We start from the raw sequence: 15208 nt of genomic DNA, 5'->3' as shown, positions 1-15208 counted from the left end.
TGTTTACAGAAAGTAGCATGCCATTGATGGAAATATTTGATTTTATACATTCTCAACCTTAGCTGTCTACATTAGAGTCATCAATTGTTTAAAAAACATGTATTTTTGTCATTTTCCACTTGTCTGTTCATCAGAACTCAAGTTGGAAAAGATCATATGGTTTGCAGAAAACATACCTCGTCACTATTTTCACTCTAGGAATTCTAGTCCCGTATTATTTCTGCATGTTAAAACATTGATTAAATTTTCAGAAATGTGCTAAATAAAGTAGCCATATGAAGTTAACTGATTGAAATAGTCAATTGTCATATAAGATTTGCTTAAATAAATTGAAGTTGATGAGCCAAGCTTAATAAAATTAACATATGCTATATTTACTCTTCATCAGTTTCTGCGCAGTATTCCTGCTTCCAATATAAAAGGAAACTCTCAGTTAATTAGTTCCTCATATACCACAATAAAATTAATGTTTAGGAGTTAAATACCATAAACTTCCTCCAGCATACTTGCTGATGTATTCCTGTTTTCAGTTAATGTCACATGTTTCATTGTTTAATAGGGGTATCATGAGGGTTCCGTTACATCTCTCAAGGGTTCTTGTGTCTGGCATTTTAGGAGACTGCATGCTAATTTCTGCTTTAAGTGTGTCAGCCGTGTCACTGACATGCAGGTCACTGACAGTCAGCCCCGGGACAGTCACCAAATCACAAGCTGAAAGCCACTGGCATATGTTTATCAAACTGACAACATGGGAAACACGTGTTGTCAAGATCTCCCAGGATCACAGCCTTGCACTTTTGGTCCTTTGTAAGTTAAGCAGAGCGAAAGGGGGATGCCAGCCTTACTTCAGGTTTCCGTGTGCTCTGCATTAGAATTAACACCATCGCTCTTCTTCCTTACACATTCCTCCAAAGATCTCATAAGCCGATGACTTTGACAGAACCTGGCCTACTTCATACAGCTTTGTAATTATCTGTCTGTAAAGAACTGATTTGGCTCCTGAACAACTTATCATTTACATTCAATCCTGGCGGTTCCAGGTGAGCAGGGTGGACCCAGCTACTTGAGCTGTCACCTGCTCCCTCCCGAATTCTGCCTTGGCAAGAAGCTGGAATTGGGAGTGCACCAAGAGTTGAGTGCAAGCACTCCAATTTGGCATAGAAGTATCATAACCTATGTCTTGCCTGCTAGGCCAAATGCTGACCGCACATAATTGATTCTAAGCAGCATGCCTTGGTGAATTGATACTTTGTCCATGTCAGTAACCAGGATTTAATCCAACACCCCTCAAACCACTGGCAAATAAAAATGGAAAACAGGTTACTTTGCTAAATTCCTTAGACTTGATTAGATTATAACTCTATGTGATCTTTGCTCATTCTGTTTCCTTTGTAGCAGTTAAGAACCTAAGACTGTCATTCAGTTTAAACCTAAAGCCTGTTCATCCCAGGCTTCTCTTTTTGATATGATTGCCTTCCTTTGCAATGTAGACGCGTCAGATAGGCACCATGGCTCATGGCATTCCGCCAAGAGATTGCAAACTGCATTACCATATACATTTGCCTGTTGTCAAACCTAACTTGTAAGGGGTTAGAGGTTTATATTTTTGTTGCCACACATCAATAACAAAATCTCATTTTAATAGTACATTCACACAAAGCTCATCTAACTGAAATATAAGCCCTAAAAATCAATATATCATTTAATTTGCATAAGTGTTGCTGTAGTTACACTGGAAAATCTACAATCTCTAGTAATCATACACTTTCAGCAAGTGGAAAGCTTCCATAGAAGGCAAACATTTGCCATTAGACTGAGTGGAGAAAAAGCCAGTAAGAACATCTCAGTTCAGGCTGGCTGGCAGTGTGTCTCAACAGGTTAGTGCTCCATCTTCAGGTGCCGGCATCCCCTATCGGCATTGGTTCGTGTCTCTGCTGCTCCACTCCCCATCCAGCTCCCTGCTTGTGACCTGGAAATGCAGCAGAGAGGACCCATGTCCTTGGCCCCTGTACCCACATGGGAGTCCTGGAGACCTCAGTTCTTGGCTTTGGATTGGCTAGACTCCTACCGTTGAAGCCCGTTGGGAAATGAACCAGCGAGTGGGAACTCTTTGTCTCGGTCTCTCCTCTCCAAAAAGTTGCCTTTCAAATAAAAATAAAAAAACATTTTGCCTCAACCTCTTTGTAAGATACTTGCTTCCCATGAAAACTGAAAACACCACTATGCTCTTGGAACATCATGTGGAGTAGATAGGGTGTTAATTTATACACACATTTGCCCTCTCTTACAAATCAAAATAATAGGAATTTATGTAGAAGAAAAGGCAAATTTCTCAATGATACGATAGTATGAGCAGGATGCTATGATAGCCTCATGTGTGCAGTTTCACACACAGCCACTTACCTGTCATCTTACATGTCTCTGAAATTGCTTTCCGTCTCATGGGCTCAAACATCTCTCTGAATACCCTATTTCTACATCAACCAAAGGAAAGGGAGAAAAGTCAGGAGGGAAAGAGAGAGAGAGAGAGAGAAATTCTAAACAGCAGGGTTTCCCCTAACTATTTTGGCTCTGTTTTCAAAGGTATGTGTCAACTTTCCTTAAACTTATTTACATAGTGAGCTTGTGGCAACCTGTGCATTTTCTAATTTATTGATACGTGGAACCGAGCAGTTGCAGATTGCATATTCATCATTGGATGCTCAAGCATCTGTAAGTACATGCACCTACACTACGCATCCTGCTCTTCGGAGCTAACTCTCATTCATAATTTGATGCACATTTTCAAAGCTAGGCATAAATGAAAGTGTGTATTCATTGCATTTCTAATTGTGGCTATGTAATGTATAGCATGGGAGTACAGCTGTGTGTTGTATATGCCATCCGATATGTATTTGCATACTGTGCGACGTGAGGGCACCTCAGAACATCGATGGAAAGATGTAGTTAACAGATACGTGCAGCACGCTGCAGAAAGTTTGAGATCCATGTACATAGAAGGTCTCCACCGTTTTTCAAGATTTTTCTATGAATTTTTGAGATTGCTTATATGCATGAATTTCTGCTTTTTTTTTTGTCAGAATCAACTTATATTCTTGTTCCTTTTTTTTTCCACAAATCTTTTTAAGTAACATCAGATGCAACATATGTGAGGGTAAAGGCTTAATAGACTTGAAAATATTTTAAAGATATCATAGCTATGTGTTTGGCCTAATGGTTAAAATACCAGTTGTGAAACTTGCGTCCTGCATTGAATGCCTGAGTCTGAGTGCATGCTTTGCTCTGTATACTGTTGTTCTACTATTTTATACCCTATTAAGCAGTAGAAGATGGCTCAGTGGGTAAGTCCTTGTTAGACATGTTTCCATGAGGCCCGCCCGTGGCTCTTATGGACCCTGGAGAAAGTGTGTGTGTGTGTGTGTGTGTGTGTGTGTGTGTGTGTGTGTGTGTGTGTCTGTGTGTGTGTGTCTGTGTGTGTGTTAAACATGTATTTGTCTCCGCGTTCTATGCTTAAATTATCCTGCATCATATTTCCTTAGGTCAGATGCGACGTACTTTGTCTCTCACTAATGAACATTTAAGTTTCTCTGTGTTTATAGTATCAAGCCTTATCACTATAATTATTTTTTTAAGTATTTGAAATTCAAAGTTACTGAGAGAGAAGGCAGGAGAGACAAAGAGACAGAGGTCTTCCATCTGCTGCCTCACACCCCAGATGGCCAGAGCTGGATGGTTCTAGAGCCAGGGATCAGAAACTTCCTCAGCTCTCCACATGCGAGCAGGGGCCCAGGCTTTTGGGTGTCTTCCACTGCTTGCCCTGACACACCAGGCAGGAACTGGGGCAAGCAGTGGAGCAGTGGACCTTAGATTTTTGTATGCAAGCATTTGCCCAAGATGAATTGCTCATGTAGCTAATTCCACTGCCAATGTAGAATATTTTGCTGTAGTAAATATATTTTTCTTTCAGATTTTTTTTTTATTGCGAAGTCAGATATACAGAGAGGAGGAGAGACAGAAAGGAAAATCATCCATCTGTTGATTCACTCCCCAAATGGCCTCAATGGCCGGAGCTGAGCCAATCTGAAGCCAGGAGCCCGGAGTCTCTCACAGGTCTCCCATGCGGGTGCAGGATCCCATGGCTTTGGGCCATCCTTGATCTGCTTTTCTAGGGCACAAGCAGGGAGCTGGATGGCAGGCAGGGTGGCCAGGATTAGAGCCAGTGCCCATATGATATCCTGGCATATGCAAGGTGAGGACTTTAGCCACTAGGTTACCATGCCGGGCCTGTAAATGTGCTTTTTGTTTGAATATATTTTTTCTAATTTCTAATGAGCTCTGAAATGATCAGTGGAAAATGTGGAGCTTTAAATCTCGATGGGTCTGATTTTGGTTTTGAATATGCACCCTTTGTGCTTCCGACGACAGCTAGTATTTGTATAGCTTTCATAATTCTGTCTGTGAAACAAAGTCAAAGATCAGGCTGTCACAGCCCCAACTCCGATTATTCCAGATCCTTAGGCAAGTGACGTGGCCACTCTCAGGTGCTCCAGTAATGCCTGCCCTGTAACTTCGCTCAGCACAGTGTCAGGCTGCAATGGAATGAGTGCATGCATTTCCAAAGCTGAGTATATAAAGCACATGACCCTATTTTGAAAATCCAGATTATATCACAATGCCAAGTATTGGAGGTTTTTGTCTGTCTCATTACATTTGTTCATGACATTTGTATTTCATTTGAGGGGAGCTGTCATAGCATTTCTTAATTTCCGCAGGTTTGAGATGTCTCATTTTAATAGTCATCCAGAATATGTATCCGGTAGAGTTCCTGTTACAATGGTTTAGGAAGTTGCACGTGCTCACCTGCACAAACTCTGGGCACCTGCCAGGACGTAGGATGTCTGTCAGTATTCATTTAGACAGAAAATTACGTTCGCCATATGTGGGTTCAAATAATTATAAGCATTGATAAGTATTGATGTTAAATATAGGAAATAAAAGAAATAACTTTTGATTTGGCTTTAATAGGCTAATAACAATATCACTCTTACAGATTCTTACTTTCTCATAGTTTAGTCATTTTGAATGCCTTTGCTCTGAACCATTCATTTCCTCACAAGGCACAGAGGCAAAATGTAGACATCATGTTCTACTATAGATCAGGATGTAGAAGCAGTTCCTTAATTAATGATTCTCTTTGAACAGGTTAAAATGAGTTATCGTATGACAGCTTAAATGATGCTTTTGTGGTAATGCTAGACTGCAAAATGAAAAGAAGATTTTCCTAAATCATTGTCACCTGTCAGGGATATGAAGATTTCTCAGCTAATTAATCCATGAGTTCCCATCAGTACCAAAATTTTCCAATTTATGAGCAAGAACATGAGAAAGAAATGCAGTTTTTCTGCTGTGGTGAAATGTCTTCCCATTCTGAGAGAACTTTCCTAAGAGTTCATAAATTAATACTTCCTAAACTAGCCATCTAAGTAACTATGAAATTAAGTAGGATAAAGTTTTCATTAAAAAGTCATAAATCTGTATTTTATTTTTAAAATCACTTATTGAAGAAGCCCATGCAAAGGAGTAACAATTACCCCAGAGTATCTTCTTTTAAAATAACTATAGTCAAACAAGAGCTAATTTATTAATTTTAGTTTCTCAAATCAACTTCCTATGAAATATTTATTTTCATTTACTTATAATCCCACCTGCTAATAAAATATTAGCATTTCTCATAAATTTTCAAGTGTTCCAGTTGGATCATTCTGAAATGGCTTTGCAGATTTTCTGCTTCCAGGAGAACTGGCTCCGCTTCACATACATCTGCCATATTAACTTTTGTGGGTTCCAAAAGGCTGTCTAAGAGCACTGTATTGTAATTCGTTCTAATGAGGGAGAAAGTATAGCTGAGATTATTGTTAAAGAAGCAGACTCCAACTTGCTGAATTTCAGAATTCTTGAAGTGGTGTGAAGGAGTCTCCGTGATGAAAGATTTCATGTAGATCGTTTATCAGGGTTTTTTTTTTCCAGTAGAGACCTTGATGGTGTTTAGCTGCTCTGCCAAGGTGGTAAGAGTGGTTTTTTGTTAGTGAACGGAGCCGAAATCATATGAAGACCTCAGAAGTGCATATGTTACTTTTGGTATTCAAGTGCTATTGTTTCATTTTTAATAATTTATTTTTACTAATAGGAGTTGAGCAAATTTCATGTATATAATTCTAATTTCATAGATACCATTCTATATTTCATAGATACAGAATTTGAAATAGATGTATACATTGTGGATATAGTATATAACTCTAATTTTGTAGATATAATTCTAATAAAAGCTATTCCTCTCTCACCCTTCCTTTAAATTTTTGCAATAACATTTTTATTGTATAGTCACAGACTTAGTGCCCCACGAAATAAAAGTGAAAAGGTAGACTCTCATTCAGCGAGCAAATGGACAAGCACTGCAAGCAGCAGCAGATCCTGAGCTGTCAGTCCCACGTACAGTACATCATCTGTGTGCCCTGCATTTTAGCTGTCAACGATCACAGAGCCAAATTTACCATAGAGATGAACTGTTGAATATTGTAAAAATACTTACTGTATGAAAATATTACAGGGGATAAATGAATCCCCTATAATTTATGTGTATTTAATGGTATGGAGAGGGAGGGTGAAGAAAAGGAAGGTGAGAGAGAGAGAAAGAGTGAGACAGAGAAAGAGAGAGGGAGACAGAGAGAGCTAGCTTTGTTTGACTGGTTCACTCTTCAAATACCCACGACAGTCACCACTGGGCCAGGCTGATGCCAAGAGCCCAGAGACCAATCTTGCTGTCCTAGTGAGTGGCATGGAGCCGGATACTTGAGGACTTGCTTGGTGCCTCCCAGGCTGCTTATTAACAACAACAACAACAAAAAGCTGGAATTAAAGCATGTACAGGACTGGAACCAAGACATTCACTCCCCAGGCAGCTTCAACGGCCGGGGCTGCACTGATCTGGAGCCTAGAACCTCTTCTGAGTCTCCCAAGTGGGTGCTGGATCCCAAGGCTTAGGCCCATCCTTGGCTGAATTCCCAGGCTACAAACAGGAAGCTGGATGGGAAGTGGAACAGCAAAGATTAGAACTGGCATGCATGTGGGATCCTGGCCTGTGTAAGACAAGGTCTTTAGCCGCTAGGCTATCACGCTTGACCCCGCCACTAAATCTTATACTTTGATATTTTAAGAGCTATTTTCTGTGTTTAATATTTCATCATGTGTTAACTAAGGGAATTATTCATTTATTCACTCGTTCCATTAAGCACTGTAGTCTCAACGGTTTCAAAATGAGTGTGAAATGATTCCTGTCTTTTGGGATGCTCATAATTTAGTTTTAGAGCAACTCAGGGCATTCGCATTAGTAGGTGGGACTTTTGGGGGATAATTAGGTCATAAGAGTAGAACCTTTTAAAGACCTGCTTTGCCCCTTGTTCCCTGTGGCGGGCCAGAGGCACACAGCACGAATGGAGTGACAGCTGTCATCAGAGACCAATCTGCTAGCACATTGAGTTTGAGCGTCCTGGCCTCCAGGGAGGTGGGAAGTAGCTGTTGTTTCTAAGTTATCCAGTGTCTGGTACATTGTTGTCATGGATGGAGACACAGATATGAACTGCTGCAATGTGGCCGGTTTTCACAGTATTTTAAGTGTCATCCTTGGCGAGGGAATTGACTTAACCTAAGAGTGGTGGGGGGACAAGGGAGGCAGCTTTTTGTGGGGTGGGGGTGGGAGCCCTGAGTTAAATGTGAGAGAATGAAGCCTTTGAAAGAAGTTGTTCAGTGACAAAGGAAGTAACATTCCAGAGAAATCAACTTGCATAAGGATAAAAGAAAGCAAGAGAAGGTCTGTGCCATACATGATGATTGAGTTATTTGAGGACAAAGGAGATGAATTCAAAGAAATAGTCACATACCTTATATTTTGCAGGCTCTGAAAACCGCATAGACAAAAACGCCATTAGTAATTCATGCTGGCATGCATCCTTCCATGCTGGGGCATGCTTTTCTTGTTCGCTGCTGTACATTGCACCTCAAATATGTAATAGATAATCAGTAAATATGCAGTATACTTTAAATACAGCAGATGACTATATTGAGTGCCTGTAATAAATGCCACCGGAAGTGGCGTAGAGAAAGATTTTCTTTGGCCAAGGAGTAGAACCGGGAGAACGATTGGGAGGTGGCTACTTGAGTAGAAAAGAGTGAAGGGAGGCCAAGCTGACGGGGAGAAGATGGAAGAAATCAAGAATGCTTTCATGGTCAAGGTGACTGCATATTACCAAGAGGGATACAAATTCTTTTAAAAAGTAAAGAGTTTTTGAAGAGTTTTTGAGTTCTGCTTTGCACATGTGAAGATTGAGGTTCTAAAGGGAGTAGCTAGGAAGAAATTTTCAGAAAGCAATGAGAGAAGTCTCGACTGGGGGGGTTAATTGGCCGCGTGTTCGTTTGGATGGTTTTTGAACCTTGACATGGAGTAAGATCAATCAGGTGGTGACTAGTACGAGGAAGGACAAGGGCTAGACTCCAAGGGATGCCAGTATTTAAAGGGCTGCGAGCAGGCAGGGCAGTCTGTTCTGGACATTTTTTAAAAAGATGTATTCATTTGAAAAGCAGACAGGGGGAAGGAAAGGCAAAGAGTTTGGGAGAAAGGAATATACAGAGATTTTCTGTCGGATGGCTCACTCCTTACATGACTGCAAGACCAGAACTGGGCCTGGCCAAAACTGGGAGCCAGGAATTCCATCCTAGACACCCACCCTACCCAGTGTCAATCAGTTGCTTTCCCGAGCATTTTCGCAGAGAGCTAGATTCGAAATGTAGAGGAGAGGCTGGTGTCTGAGCACCTCACAAGGCTCTGACTGCATTTCTTCCTTTTGTGTGAAATGGGTTTGATTGCATGCTGGTTCACAAGACATTCTGCTGGTCCCTGCCTCTGATCCAGGGGTACCTCTCCCACTTAAGCCCATTCGTCGTATTTATCCTGCTGGTATCACTGAACTTTACTGTGTGACAGACATTGCAGCTCTTTGATGTTCATTTTTGCTTCTTTGGACTTTTTATTCAAGGTGGGACTCCAGCTCAGCCCCTCCCTGTCCCTTCCCCAAGTGACTCCAATTTATAGAAATCTTTCCTTTTCTGGCAGTGCCACCATTATTACTCATTTGATTCTGGTCAAATCATTTTGAATCATTTCACTTTCCATATTTGTGTATGTTATTTTAATAACTGGAAAGTCATGAATGCAAGAGTTATATCCTTTATTTCTTTGGGATTGTCACGTAGTGAGGGCTTGACGTGTGTTTGTTAAGTAAACATCAAGTAAATATATCTATTATCAAAATTGAAGTATACATTTGCATATTGTTTTGCAAGTATTCTGTGATGTTTCCTAACATTTAATTCTTTACTTACTAATGTAGTAATGACTGTGCTACTCATTAACTGTGATGTCACCTGGGACATTCTGTCAAGTTTTGTAAAATGGAATTACTGTCTGTCCTCAGTTACTGTAAAGGTTTAGATTTTATGCACACAGGTACATACATCCATATCCTTTTGGAATGTATATGTGCATGTAGTTTATTTTTTCACCATCTATATTTATTGGAAAGGTAGATTTACAGGAAGATGCAGAGACAGAGAGAAAGGTCTTCTGTCCACTGGTCCACTACACAAGTGGCTGCAATGGCCAGAGCTGAAGCCAGGAGCCAGGAACCTCTTCCAGGTCTCCCATATGGGTGCAGGGTCCCAAGGCTTGGGGCCATATTTGCTGTTTTCCCAGGGCACAAGCAGGGAGCTGCATGGGTAGTGGAGCAGCTGGGACACAAATTGGCAACGATATGGGATCCCAGCATGTACAAAGCGAGGATTTAGCTATTAGGCTATCACACTGGGCCTGTAGTTTATTTCTGATAGTTTTAAAGTCAAGTATAAGGAGTACATGTTTCAAATCAGTAAAAGGTCAATGAATGATTCAAACCTAATACTGGGCTAATTGAATAATTATTTGGGAAAAGAATAGCATTTCTTTCCTAAAAGGTATTCCAACATAAAATATAAGTCCAAACTATGACTTTTTTTGCCCATCAAACTTTTATCCCATCAGACTGGTCATTCACATTCTCTCCCAGAGCCATTCCCTGCGCTCCTTCCATCATGATTTCTTCAGGCCATTGTCATTTCCCACTTGATACACTGCGATAGTTTTTAATGTGCTCCCTTCATCTCCCACTGTGACTATTGTGGTTGATTGTTCTCTTCCCACAGAACAAACCTGAAACACAAATTGGACTGTCTTGAGCTGTAGCTTAGCGTTTCCTTCAGCATAAAGCCAGGAGACCGTCAAACCATGCATAGTGCATCGTTCCTTAGGAACGTTGGGTCCATGAGGAGTTACACAAATCCCCCTGCATGAGGGGGCCAACGAATCAGGATGGATACTGTGACTACTTCCTGGACCTGGCAGGAGCTCCCTCCTCATTGGAAGGCACCCTTGAAGTCCTGTGACAGCTCAGCAGATGAAAATAAGCCGCTTCCTTCCTGATATCCATCAGCAGGGTCCCTGTTAACTTGATTTTCATCTTAGATTCTTGCAGAGCCGTTCAGGGAGGTAGAGCAGGGTGTTTGACATGCAGCTGGAAGGTGGCTAACAAGAGCAATCCCAGTTGCCCTAAGAGGTCGTGCCTTACAGTGCATCTCCCTGCAGATAGAAGTGTTGAAATATAGATGGTGAAATCATCAGGAAATAATCATTTGCTGATGGAAGTGGCCATCTTTGAAGGGATGCTTTGACAAGTAATCTCCCTTGACTAGTTGGTCCGTTTTCAAGTTGTATTCATTTCTTGGGGTTTCCAGAATGCCTTCTGCACCCTTGTATTTTGCTAATTGTATTGTTGGATTGGTTTACATGGTTATTCCTTCTCTCGACTGGGAACTCCTCTAGGTGAGGTTAATCTAATGAAGGAATGAAACTTTGAAATCACATGGGCGATCATAACCTTACTACTAGTCAGTCTTCCTCAGCCTAATGAACTCGTTGGGGGAAAAGTATTTTTCTTGCCTACTGACGTCCAGCATAGAGACCAATCCTGTATTCTACAGCTAGAGATAATTAATATCAAAATTTTCATTTGTTAAAATATTGATGTTGCTATGGTGATTTCTGAGGAATTACTATTAACCACATCAGTCATTTCCAAAGACACTGGAGATTAAGTTGTATTCTGAAAGCAACTGACAAACCAACCTCAGTGTATTTTTTAACTTTCTGAACAAAATTTAGCTTTCAGTTAGAATTTTCCGTGCTTGGCCTTGAAATATGAAGCAAATTAATTTTGGAAAGGCTAAAGGAAAAACTGCTCCAATGATGAAAACCCAGGAAAGAGTAAAAAAAAAAAATTACTTTCAACTAGCTGAAAGTCAATTTGAATAACTTACACATGATTGAACTTTAAAAGTCAGATTTTTCCATTATCTGAGTTCTGCTGTGGAGCTCATGAGGTATTTACAAAATAAACCTGTTGTAATATTTTTTCATACAGTTAATTGAGGGATGACACAAATAATTGACGGTATTTACTTCAATCAAGTGTCCCTTTTTATAGCAGTGTCTGAATTTCTTCTTTGCCATTAAAGAACTACCCTTGACCTTGTTAATGAAGTCTTACAGATTCTGTGTCCTCTTTAGAACAGACATGTTGTGTAATTTATTTTGAATTCCCTTCATTAAGGTTTAAATGGGCATAGTGGAAAATTTCACAGTTGTTTTACAGGTTTAAACCAAACTAGTTTTAAATATTCTTGTCCTGAAAAGTGTGTATTAAGGTAGACACACTTAGAGTTACAATGGCTCGTGTATTAGATGGAGATGGTTGTGGAAATGAGATTGCTAAGCCACAAACTTTTTGAGATTAGTTGGCATCTTACATTTATGATTATTTTTGATGTAAGTCAAAGTGCACGCATTTTGTTTTTAATTCTTATTTGCAGTCTTCTGTTGTCTCCAGTTTACTTCAGCACCAGATCCCTTGTCGGCTATGCAAGCATACCGCGAACATAGGAGATCTTAGGGCTACTACAATCAGGCCACGCAGACTAGGTGGCTCGCGCAAGAGGCTTCTCACATTTGTGGAGCTCCAGGTGTTGGCAGGACTGTTCCTCCTGAACTCTCCATCCTTGGCCTGGTCATTCCAGGGTCAGGATTGTTTGTGTCATTAGCTCGTAGGAACAACAGACATGCTTAATTAAGGGCCACCTGTATGACCTCATTTGATCTTACTGTGTCAAATACTGGGTCTCCAAATTCAGAGCGTTCCAAGGTTCTATGGCTTCAGAATTCGACATGTTGATTTTTAGGGGAACACCGTTCTCTTGTTATACTTCTTTTAAAAAAAAAAAAGATTTTTTTTTCTTATTTGAAAGGCATATTTTTACAGCAAGTGAAGATGAGACAGAGAAACAGGGGTGTCTTTTATCCATTGCTTCACTCGTCAAATGACTGCAACAGCCAAAGCTGTGCTGATCCAAATTTAGGAGTCAGGAGCTCCCTACTCCCCATCTGCCTCTATCCTCACCAACATCCCACATGACGCAGGGTCCTAAAGTCTCTGGCCATCCTCCACTGTTTTCTCAGGCCACAAGGAGCTACTTTTTTTTTTTTTAATTGGAAAGTCATGCTTATGGAGTGAAGGAGAAGCAGAAAGATCTTCCAAATGCTGATTTATTCCTGAGATGGCAGTGATAGCTTGAGCTGCGCCAATCCAAAGCCAGGAGCCTGGAGCTTCCGGTTCCCCCATTTGGGTGCAGGGTCGCTAGACTTTGGACTGTCTTCCACTGCCTTCCGCTGCAGGCAGATGGATTATGAAATGGAGAAGCTGGGTCACAAAGTGCTGCCCACGTGGGATTCTGGCGCTTCTAGGCTGAGGATTAATCAGTTGAGCCATCACATGGGATTAGGGCGGGACGTCCGAGCTGTGTTTTGTTTGTTTTGTCTCCTTGGTACCCTGCAGAGATCTGATCACTTCATAGATGTTATAACTACTGATAAATTAATTAATTTATGAGGAAGAAAGTGAATTATGTAAAAGGAATTATCACTGTGCAAAACACTGCAGCCATGCAGTTTGGCTTTAGTTAATTCTAAGAGTATGTTCATTTAATGAGGAACACAAATGAATGACATAGTTACAGAGTTTTAAATGATCAATTCTCGTAGTCATACTGGAGGAATACTTGCTATAAAAGATAGTCTACACAGATACAAAAGCAACTTTTAAATATCGAGGTCTTTATAAAGGACTTATTAAATTGTATTTTGTAGATAAAATTATTTAAAATATCAAGTGGTAGTGGAGGGCCTTAGAGGACATCACTTAGTCCCCTCGGTCTGTGTCCCCAGCTCTGTCCTGATCTTCCTTAATAGCAAACAAGCATCACATAACCTTTCCACATATTTAGCTTTTAAGTAACATTTTTCTTGATCTGTCTTCAATTAACTATTATAAAACACTTCAGAGAAATTGTCTGTCTGAAAACTTCTCAACTATTAGCATACAAGACAATTGTCTGAGAGACATCTTGTTGAAGTTTAAATTCTAGGGCCGGCGCAGTGGTCTAGTAGCTAAAGTCCTTGCCTTGCATGTGCTGGGATCCCATGTGGGCACCGGTTCTAATCTTGGCAACCTCACTTCTCATCCAACTCCCTGCTTGTGGCCTGGTAACCAGTCTAGGACGGTCCAAAGCCTTGGAACCCTGCACCCACATGGGAGACCCAGAAGAGGCTTCGGGCTCCTGGCTTCGGATTGGAACAGCTCCGGCCATTGTGGCCACTTAGGGAGTGAATAAATGGATGGAAGATCTTCCTCTCTGTCTTTCCTCCTCTCTGTATATCTGACACCCCAATAAAAATAATAAATAAATAAAGTTTAAACTTTGAAAAGGCTCCAGCAAGTCTTATAATTTTAATTTTCAGTTGTATCATGCTAAAATTTGTGATTGCCATGTCAACTTCTCCCCTTAAATCCAAAAATGTTGCTCAGGGATCTAAACCAAACGTCTCCAGGTGGATATCTGAAGGAGCTCATTCATTCCTTCCCCTCACCTTGGGCCCAGCCAGGCAATCTTGCTGCTCATCCGTGTTTCCAGCCCTAAGAAATGATACCTCTCTCTGATTGGTTCATGTGCAAACCGTGACAGTCTTCCTTGAGCTTGCTGGGATTCCCGCGTGGAGAGTTGTACAGTTTTCCTAGTCGTGCCTATATAAATCCTGCTCCAGTCTCCACCTTACTCTCTCATTTTTTGCCCCTCTAGATCATTATTTCCTATTAGACGGTTTCCTGTCTCTGTATTCAAGCTGAATAGAGTCTCTGCCCTCAATCCAAGTGATCTTTACACAACTGATTTCCCCCCTATATTCCAGGTATCCTCTATCTTATAGGATGTAACTTAGATTCTTTCATGTTTACAAAGCCGTGCGTAATCTAACATTTCCTGTATCCATATATTTGTTCTTTGTCACTTGTGCTCTGGGTGTCAGCAGTACAGCCCTCAGGCTGTGACCACATTTAACTCTGAATCTTTATGGAAATTCCTTGGAGCCTTAAACACTGTCCTCCCTTCTTTACCTGACTCACTCTCCTTTCATTCAAGTAGCAACTGAAGCATCTGCCCCTGAGGGCATCTTTGATCTCATAGGTTAGCTATGGAGTGTGCGCAGTGTGGTCCATACCAGTATTTACTGCCCTATCTGTCCTTACACTTACACTCCCCATTTAATTAGCCCTTTCTCCCCTGAAATGTAAGCTCAGGAAAGGCTGAGTCATCAGAGGTGGATCTAAACTTTATAGGACCTGAAGTATAATCTGGGAACCTTCTTTAGAATACGAGTACATAAGACCAATATATGCAGGATGTACACGCATACATATGGTCACATACATATGCTTGTATGTGCACTCAGGCACAGTGAGATATAAACATGAATATTGATTTGCATCAAAAATTAAGGGATAGTTGGTAGACACAGAAACATGTAATCCTGTGGTTGCACTGCACGGGGCCCTTTGCAGAGGCCCAGAGCATTGCTAAATTTGCAGTGAGTCCACATCTGTGCAGCAGTGTTTTGCAAAGTCCTGTTTCTAGTTCCAAGAGCAGTGCTTAACGCTGAGGAGGCACTCCGTGAATGACT

At 40.9% G+C, this 15208-nt stretch overlaps 1 protein-coding gene across 3 annotated transcripts in view; it reads left to right on the top strand.

The window, feature by feature from the left end:
• Positions 1 to 15208, top strand: part of SOX5 (SRY-box transcription factor 5) — a 386873-nt gene that overhangs the window by 266764 nt on the left and 104901 nt on the right. The gene's annotated exons all lie outside the window — the stretch shown is intronic.

This window comes from Ochotona curzoniae, unplaced genomic scaffold (assembly GCF_017591425.1).
Source record: "Ochotona curzoniae isolate NIBS_2020 unplaced genomic scaffold, NIBS_Ocur_1.0 contig_1482, whole genome shotgun sequence".
In the NCBI taxonomy this organism is placed as follows: domain Eukaryota; kingdom Metazoa; phylum Chordata; class Mammalia; order Lagomorpha; family Ochotonidae; genus Ochotona; species Ochotona curzoniae.
The sequence above is the reverse complement of the archived record's forward strand: the minus strand, read 5'-3'. Positions and strand labels throughout refer to the sequence as shown.